Source organism: Echinops telfairi, unplaced genomic scaffold, assembly GCF_000313985.2.
Source record: "Echinops telfairi isolate 266 unplaced genomic scaffold, ASM31398v2 ScPeMD7_7417;HRSCAF=8455, whole genome shotgun sequence".
In the NCBI taxonomy this organism is placed as follows: Eukaryota; Metazoa; Chordata; class Mammalia; order Afrosoricida; family Tenrecidae; genus Echinops; species Echinops telfairi.
The window spans coordinates 4,176,114-4,185,529 of record NW_022111317.1 but is presented as its reverse complement, the minus strand read 5'-3'; the positions used below and the strand labels follow the sequence as shown (position 1 = coordinate 4,185,529).

Below are 9,416 nucleotides of genomic sequence, written 5' to 3'. Positions count from 1 at the left end.
GCCGCTGGCTGGGTGCGCTCTGAAGCCGGGGGGAGTCGCCAGCCATCACAATGGCTCGAGCCACGGCCTGGCCGCGACCGTGGGGGGCGGTGATGACAAAGGGCGCCTGAACCGGCCTCTCTAGGAACTTACTGGGGGCAGCCTCTCAGACAGGCAGGCGCACCACATGTTAAGCAAAGCTGATTCCATTTCTTGATCGAGCTTTGAAAAAGACATTATTTTTAGAGGCAGCCTGAGGGGCATTTATTGGCCTGCGTGTACGTGGACTGCTTTTCTCCGAAGCGCAAGTTCCTGCTCCGTGGGAGGCCGTGGGAGGCGCACCCCATGAGGAGTCTCTCGTGGGGGGGCGGACCGCCACTTAACAGCCCCAGCTGCTGGAGGTTTGGGCCGCCGCGAGTCCACGGGCACCTCCTGGTGGCAGAAGGGAAGCTACCGGATGGATACTCCCTGGGATGCTCTGTGGGGTTAAAGGGAAGAGGGAACCCCACAAAACATCACAGGTTCGGTAGGCGCAATTGTACATCGATAATAAGTAGAGATTATAGTGAAGTCATAGAGAGCAAGAGAGTTAAAGGATGGAGTCAAGTAATGAAGTCAGACGCAATTCATGGTAGCATAGCTCACCTCAGCCCGGCTTGATGGTCCTCGTGGAGGGGGCTTAGCCATCAGAGAAGAAGCCACTGCTTCGTCCTCCTTCGCCACCTTCTCCAGCCACCCTCACGAGAACCAGGGAGCCTCATTATTTATTGCTAATCACGCATCATGTCACTGTAGGGGGATCTGATTACAGAGTCATACATCACAGAAAGGGGCAATACATTTCATTCTTGAACAAGTTTGACCATTCTGGTGTCACAAACAATAAAGCAGACAATTACTATTCTGAGAGGCATGCAAGTCCCCTGATAGCGGACAATAACCTAAGTCACAGGGAGGGGTAGGGACATAGGCAATACAATCAATAGGAGGGGGATGACCTAGGGGTGTGCCCACATTTGTTGTGGGAATAAACAGTAGCGTCTGCTTCATCTAGACAGCTGATAATGGCTACCTAACCTTGGTCATCCTTGGGCAGGTTTGCCCTCTCTGGTATCTCCTGCAAGTAAACAGACCACCACTATTCTTATCAGAAGGGAGGGGTCTTATTTTGGGTGAGTCAGACTAATAGTCTAGCCACTATAGATGGCTGATGTTAAGGAGAATAACCTTTGACCTACTTTCGCTGATCACCTATTGTACAGTCACTCTTAAACAGCTAAGTCTGGTACATATTTTGGGGAGACAACTTAAGAGAAATCCTTCTGTTCCTCACAATGCTCGAATCAGGCCTTGACATACTAGAGACGGATGGACTGGCTTTATCCGAGCAGTGTGTGTGCAAATCATGAGGCAGCCTGAGGCAGCCTGAGGGGCATTTATTGGCCTGCGTGTACGTGGACTGCTTTTCTCAGAAATGAGGACCTGATGTCGGGGGTTTGGATGGAGAGAAAATGTTTTGAGAAACGATGTACAAATGCACTTTACACAATTGATGTGTGTATGGATTGGGATAACAGTTGTATGAGCCCCTAATAAAATGTTAAAAAAGAAAAAAAAATCATGATAACAGAAACCAAAGAAAAAAAAATCATGATAACAGAAACCAAACCCACTGCCATCAAGCTGATTCAGGCTCAGAGACCCTATAGGACAGACATGTTACTTGGATCCACCATCAAAGCTCATGGAAGCAAGTGGCAGTCAAATCAAGGGATGTATTACGTTGTGTAAATCTGCTGCAAGAGACTTCTTTTAAGATTGAAAGAGCAAAAAACGGTCACTTTGAGGACTAAGGTGCACCTGACCCAAGCCACAGTCTCGCCTCATAGGCAGGTGAAGACTGGACATCGAATAAAGGAAACCAGAGAAGAACCAACGCCTTTGAATTATGCGGTCGGTGAAACTAAAAACAAGACAAAATCAATTCACCGCCACCATCAAGTTGATTCTGACTCCTAGTGACCATATGGGACATCGTAGAACTGTCCCCTGTGGGTTTCTGAGTCTTAGCATGTCTCCTTTTTCTCCTGTAGAGTAGCTGGTGGCTTCAAACTGCTGACCCTGAGGTTAGCAGCCCAATGTATAACCTCCTACGCCACCAGGGCTGTTCAATGTTGGTGAAGAATATTGAAATGACCATGGACTGACAGCACATAAATCTGTTTTGGAAGAAGTACAGCCAGAATGCTCATTAGAAGCGAAGACGAGGAGAGGAGATGTCTCGCGTACTATGGACATGTTAGCCGAAGGGACCCGTCTCTGGAAAAGGACATCATGCTTGATAAAGTAGAGGCTTGGCAAAAAAGAGGAAGACCCTTAGGGAGATGGGTGGACACAAGGACTGGCACAACAGGCTCAGACATAACCATCGTGAGGGTGATGCAGGACTGGAGAGGGCTTCCGTGGAAGTGACTCAACCTACAGGCACCTAACAGCACCTTGATATGATTCCTTCGCTGAATTCTTGTTTCTCAGCCATCTCAGGAGAGGCATTGCCTTTCCACTAAAAAGACATGTCTCACACACTCATCTTCTCCTACCTAATTCCATTTACTTCTCCCCTCCCCTTCTCTTTTGGGCATTTAATCAATGTTCGTAGGTGCCATTGAGTCCGTCCCAACTCAGAGAGACCCTATGTCATGTATATGTATATATGTGTGTATAAATGCACACACATATTACACACATATTAAAGCACACATATATGTCTACACACATGTACTTTTTTTCCTTTCCTAACTGGAGTTTCTTCCCTTGTGTTCCAGGACAGACTTTTGTTTTCCCTTTAAATTGTTTTTTTTTTCCTTTCAAACCATTTTATTAGGACCTAATCCAGACATCATACCATTCCACCGTTCCATCCTATCAAGCAGTGTTGGACAATCGCTGCCACACAGGACAGACGTCTTAGAGAATTTGAATCTGCCATTTTTGAAAGTTTCTGAGGTCACCCCAAATTAGTGGTCTCATAATTCTGAATCTTAATTCCGTCCCCACCCTTTCCTCTTCTGCTTCTTGCTGGTCATTCTCAGAGCTCTGGTGGCGTGATTGCATCGCTTCTTCCCCCCATCCATTTTCTCACTCTGTGATTTATTCAGAAAGTAAAGGCACACACAAGAGCACAATGGCTGGAGGGTGTCGCTCCGAATTAGAACAAAGTGTAAGAAGTCATATTTGAGATAATCTAGGGAAATTTGGCCTCCAGTCCCCTTCCCCCAGAGGGGACCATTTTAATGAGTTTAATCTGTGTTCTTGCAAAATACGTCTTTTAAATGTGTATTCATTTCCTCCACCAAAAGTAATGGGTGTTTTTCGTTATAGAAAACTTTAAACGTGCAAATATTAGGAGGCTATTCTGATGAACACCTATGGACACTTTGCCTAGCTTCGACAGTTAGCAGCCTTTGACTGATCTTGTTTTATCTAGTCCCTCTGCTCTTTTCTTTGGAGCGTTTTAAAGTAAATCCCAGTTGTAATCATTTTGCCTGCAAGGACCTCAGTCTCGCCTTTCATTCGAACTGCACGATGCCCTTACTACACTGAAATGTTAGTCAATACCCTTTCATTTCATCTGCACTGTTGGGTGGCATAGCAGTTAACACGTTTGGCTGGTCACCAACAGACTGGAGGGCGCCTTTATCTCCAGAAGCTCCTCAGAAGAAAGGACTGGTGATCTACTTTAGTAAAAACCGCCCACCAACGGCCGCGGGATTGATTGCCTTTATGCAGGGTTTCTGAGGATGTAAACTTACGGGAACAGGTAGCTTCATTTTTTGCTTCCTTGAGTAGCTGGTGGGGTTTGAACTGCAGACTTTGATTCAAGGCTTACCAGACAACATGCTCTGTGGAAAACCCTCTGGAGCACAGTTCTAGCCCGACATGCCTCGGGTCACCACGAGTAGGAGTGGACTCAGTGGCAACTGATACTGTCACCTAATAAGCATCTTCGGAATTAAGTGTCTCCAATAGGTCTTCATTCAGTTGGTTTGTTCTAACCGTGGAGCTGCACGGTCCGGTCACGCTGCTTACGTGTACGCTTACTTAATACGATGCTCTTACTACACTGGAAAGTTAGTCAGTACCCTGCATTGTACTCTGTACAATTGTACTCATTGCGGACTGTTGTCACTCAGCTCTGTGCTGGGTTAGCTAACTCCACCGTGTGTAACCACCATCTCTGGGTACAGAACTCAGGTTACCTCCAATACCTTGCTGAAGTTATGCTCAATTAATATGACCCTTCCAGCTATCATCTCTTATGTGATATATAATAATTCTGGATGTCACGCACCTGTGGCTGTGGTCCTGTTTGGGAAGGCATCAATTACTTGCTAACAAACAGGAAGGAAGTATATGCTACAGCTGGAAGGAGAAAGAGAACGGATTCTGGAGTGACCTGGGGAAAGCCTGGCTAGTTAAGACGAGCAGGAGGCCAAGGGCTCCTGGACACATCTTGTCAGAGGCGCCAGGTCCTATGTGTACAAATAAGATAGAGTCCAGGGGTAGAAAGTAGACGATTACATGTCGGCGACATATGAGTGTACCATGTAACTCCCACCAAATGAGCTTTCCCTGCATGGCTCTGACAGGAATGCTGGTGCTATGAGTTGGGCTGCAGTCTGGAAGGTTGGCAGTTTGAAACCACCGGTAGCTCGACAGAACTTTCTCTTCTGGTCAACAGTTCCAGTCTCGGAGACTCATGAGGCAGAAGCTGACTTGACATAAGGAACGTCATTGTAAGATGTTTGAAACTCCTCTTGACCTTTCTCTGGCCTATGCTCTCAAATGTCCTGTGTGGTCAGTGTCCTTCAGAATATGCTGTGGGGTCAGAATGACCTTCACACCTCGATTGTTCCCGGAACGGGCCCCACTGAGTTTCTGTAAACACACACGTGTTCTGGCTTCTGTAACTCGTGTGTACGGCCGTGTAGGAAGAAACCAGACCTACCACTAGTCTTCCAGGCTGTGGTTTTGACCTTTAGAAGCTGACCCCTTGCAAAAGTGAGGGGCTGCTGGGGTTTTGAGAGATGTTTGGTCATCCCGCAGCCACTGGCGCCAGTTAATAAAGACTCTGAACCCATTTATAAACTATCAAGGGCTCATGAGGGAGGGGGGAGCGGGGTGGGAGGGGAAAAATGAGGACCTAATGTCGCTGGTTTAAGTGAAGAGAAAATGTTTTGAGAAACGATGTACAAATGCGCTTTACACAATTGATGTATGTATGGATTGGGATAACAGTTGTATGAGCCCCTAATAAAATGTTAAAAAAAAAAAAAGAGAGAAAAACAAAAAATAAATAAATAAATAAAGACTCTGAATTGGAACTTGGGGGTGAGAGTGGTCACTCAACCTGTTGGCTTGCGACAGTGGGTCACTAAGAGTCGGCATTGACTCGATGGCAGTGAGCTTTGCTTTTGTTTTTTTGCAGGGGTCTGCTAAGAAGCGGAGGTTACTGATAGGATTCACCTGTGAGTAATTGCCCATAGGTTTCCCTGCAATGTCACCCTGCCGAGTATAAAATGAGTCCACGGAGAAGCAGGAAGTGTGATCTCATCACCGGCAAGAGCCAGGAGTGGAGGGAGTCCTCTGGCTCCAGCATCTGGCCCACCCCTGCCTGAGCTTTGGACCTTGAATTGTACTGCACCTACGGCTGCGGGAGACATTTCCTCCAACTTCCACGCGTTCCGTGGGACCTGTGATTTGCAGAACCCAGAGATGTGAGAGGAACTACTCAAGGGAGGAGTGGGGTGAAAATGGATCCAATTTTTGTCCTGCAAGAATCGGACTCTGGGGACTTTTTCAATCACCAACTCCTGGGGACTAAGGAGCCCTGTTGGCACTCAACACAAGGTCAGCAGTTCAAAACCACCAGCCGCTTCTTGGGAGGAAGATGAGGCATTCCTAATCCCAAAGAGGGACAGTCTCCGAAACCCACAGGGACAGTTCTAACCTGTTGGCATGAGACGGTGTTGACTTGGCTTTTTTTGGTGTGTGGATAACTCCTGGGGACTAGTTTTGTACCAATTCCTACAAAAGAAATCATTACACGGCTATTGCTAATAGTGCTGCCATGTGCCCTAATGGCGGGTCTGAAGATTTGGGGACAGAGGGAGGGGGAGAGAGTTATAAAGCCAGCATGGAGCCTTGGTGGCAGTGATTAAACATTAGGTTAACCTAGTAGTTCAAAGCCATCAGCCACTCTGAAACGATGTGGCAGTCTGCCGCCCTGCAGATCAACCTTGCAAACTCATGGGCTAGGTCTGCTCTGTCCTTTTTGGTCTCGGCATCAGAATTCCCTCAAGGGCAGTGCTTTTTCATTTCGTTGTAAAGCCAGGGGTGCAATAGCCTGGTTGCTGGCTCATAAAGTAAACCTAGAATTAACATGTCGACTCACGCCTTTGAGTGTGTTCTGCCTGCCCTACAGCCCCTGTCGGGCAGAGAGACGCTCCTGCAGGTTTCTGGGACAGGAAGCCTCTCTCCCACAGAGAGGTTGATGGGTTGGAACTGCTGACCTTGGAATTCGCAACCTAGCTTCAATTCACGACATCACCAGGGCTCAACTTGCCTAAGTTGTGCCAAATTGTTCTCTGAAAAAGCCGTCCAGTGCACTGTCCCATCTGGACTGGTGAGTCCCATGAACGCTTACCCGACAAGCCTCCGCCCTCTCTTGTATCCCACATTTGACATGATCCAGTGTTCTGATATTGCACTCTGAATAAACAACCCTATCAGACATGGTAGAGCTGCCTCTGTGGGCTTCTAGTTATTTTAATAGGTAGGTATAAAATGTTCCACTAGTACAGCGGTTCTCATAACCTGTGGGTCGAATGACCCTTTCACAGGGCTCCCCTAAGACCATTGGAAAACACCTATTTCACAATATATAACTACATATTGTTTTACGATTAATCAGGTGATTAAAAAAATATGGAACGCTTCATGAATTTGCGTGTCATCCTTGCGCAGGGGCCAGGCTAATCTCTGTATCGTTCCAATTTTAGTCTCTGTGCCGCCAAAGCAAGCACAATCACTATGCTTTGTTCAATTTCTAACAATGAAAATACATCCTGCATATCAGATACTCACATATCAGAGATTCATAACAATAGCAAAATTACAGTTATGAAGTAGCAACAAAAATAATTTTATGGTTGGGGGGGTCACAACATGAGGAACTGTATTAAAGGGTCGCAGCATTGGGAAGGCTGAGAACCACTGCACTAATGCTTTATTTTGCATTTCTGACTGCTCATGATTTTAACCAAGTCTTCTTGTTAAATCTTCAGCGGTTTTCTATAAAAATTTTTATTCCTAAAAGTTAAAAAATAAGAATTATGGTCCTATCCTTTGCCCATTTTTTTAGGCTGTTGTTGATTTATGGGATTTTCCTATATATTCTTGATGTTTCTTAGTATGTTATTTTGTCCACATAATTTTGGTATCATTAAGTAGAGAACCTTAATTTGATATACTTTTTGCCTTACAAATCTGTTCTTTGGAATATTGTCTAAGGTGCCCTCCTCTAAGCCTGAGACACGATAGTCTATGTCGTCTAAAGGCTTTGTTCATCAAGGCTTTCATCCATTCGGGACCATGCTGTTCAATGGGAATGTGTGAGCCACATGTAAATCCTAAAAAAATAATGCCGAAGCTTAATCACTTTGAGACCCAATGTAACACACACACACACACACCCCTCACTGCCATCTACAGAACAGGGTAAACGGCCTCTGTGTTTCTGAGACTATAACTACTTGTAAGAGTAGAAAGCCCCATCTTTCTCCCTTGCAGCAGTTAGTGGCTTTGAACTGCTGGCCTTGTGGTTAGCAGCCCAATGCATAACCACGACACCAGTCGGGTTCACTTGTAAGTCAATATATGTTGTCAGTGTTGTGAGGGGCCATGGAGTTGACCCATTCATGTAACAGAACAAAATATTGCTGGGGGGAGGTCCCGCACACGGCATCTTCGTGACTGGTGGGATGTTTGCATCACTGCTTTTATTGTTGTGCCGGCCAATGTGTCTCATTAAGGGGTTCTCTCGTGTTTGCGAACCTGTCTTGGTTAAGCCAGTGAAGTATTCCATTCGGTTCCATGACAGAGCGTGCCTGTAACATCGGTCCACATGCTTACTGCAGACGGCTTCTGCACGTGAGAAAGGGATGCCTGTTTGCTATTCCAGACTGAATTCTGGGGTTGTGTTGTTCTAGCCCTGGGCCTGCCCACACCTGACCGGTCTATTTCTGTCAAGACTGGTGATGGGCAGTCAAGGGGCTGGACAGCCAGGACACCTGGCTCGTTTCATCAAAGATGGAGGCAACTTTCTGAGAAAGATCGCTGAACCCTTGAAGCAAGATGAGGAAACGTTGGTGGCGGTAGTGGGAGGTGACCAATGAGTGGTCATTTCCATCAATCTCTAGAGTGCTAGGCTAAATACCAGTACCCGGAAACTTCCAATTGCCAAGCGGAGACAAGGCAGATGCTACTTGTTTCGTTAACTTCCTCAGATCTAGAATGTTCTCTGTATGTTGGGATGAACCTTGTGGCTGCTCCCTTGGCCCTATACCAGGTTGTTCAGCAGGCCCACCCTGTGTGTTCAGTTCCCCACTGTCAAGCGGAGCGAGGCAGCCACCAGGCTGTCGCACGCTCTGCACTTGCTGCCTTACACCCAGGAGGATGTGCACACTGAACATCACAGTAGAGGAGCCGGGTTTTTGGGGTTCATTTTCGAAAACAGTGGAGGCTCTAGTGTGAAGAAAGTTGTGCACACAGGAAGCAGCAGTCGAGTGCTTTTTGTCAGCATTAACACTGCTTGCGGGCAGTCTCCCGACCTGTATGGAACTTGTTTGATCTAAGAAGATGCTGGGACCTGATCAACCCAGAAAAGGGGGTCATCGTCATGGGGACAGGAGTCCAAAACAGGGAGGTGGTCTGAGGGCCTGGAGGCTGCGGGCAGAGCAGAAAATGACATGCAAAACTGGAGCCAAAGGGGAGTCCCTGGTCGTTGGCAGGAAGGACACCTGGAGTCAAGAAGAGAAGCTGAGCTGTTTAATCACCTCCTTGGCCAAACTCAAGGCTGTGGTTGCCCCTGGGCGACTCCCACCTGGAAGCCGTTGAGTGACTGGAGGTGGAGTGGCCACTCGGGGCAGAGGATGAGGACAGGACGGGGAGGGAGGGCTTCGGCATCGGACTCCGGCACACTTGCCCCCAGGTCCTGCTTTGGCTCTGAGAGGTTCCCGACTGGCCCCCAGGAGCGGAGCCCCAGGAGGAGTGCCCTCGCTGTGTTGGAAGAACGACCCTGAGGCAGGGCAGCCAGTCCCCACGTGGCCCGTGTTGAGGGTGCTGTCCGCACTGTGGTGGGTGGTAGAGGCACAAGG

The 9,416-nt window shown here is 47.5% G+C and overlaps 1 non-coding gene across 1 annotated transcript; it reads right to left on the bottom strand.

Moving 5' to 3' along the window:
• Nucleotides 1-6,960: 6,960 nt before the first annotated feature.
• LOC115872013 lies at nt 6,961-7,064 on the bottom strand. The gene has a single exon (XR_004047598.1). It is a non-coding gene; the product is annotated as a U6 spliceosomal RNA (small nuclear RNA).
• Nucleotides 7,065-9,416: the final 2,352 nt, after the last annotated feature.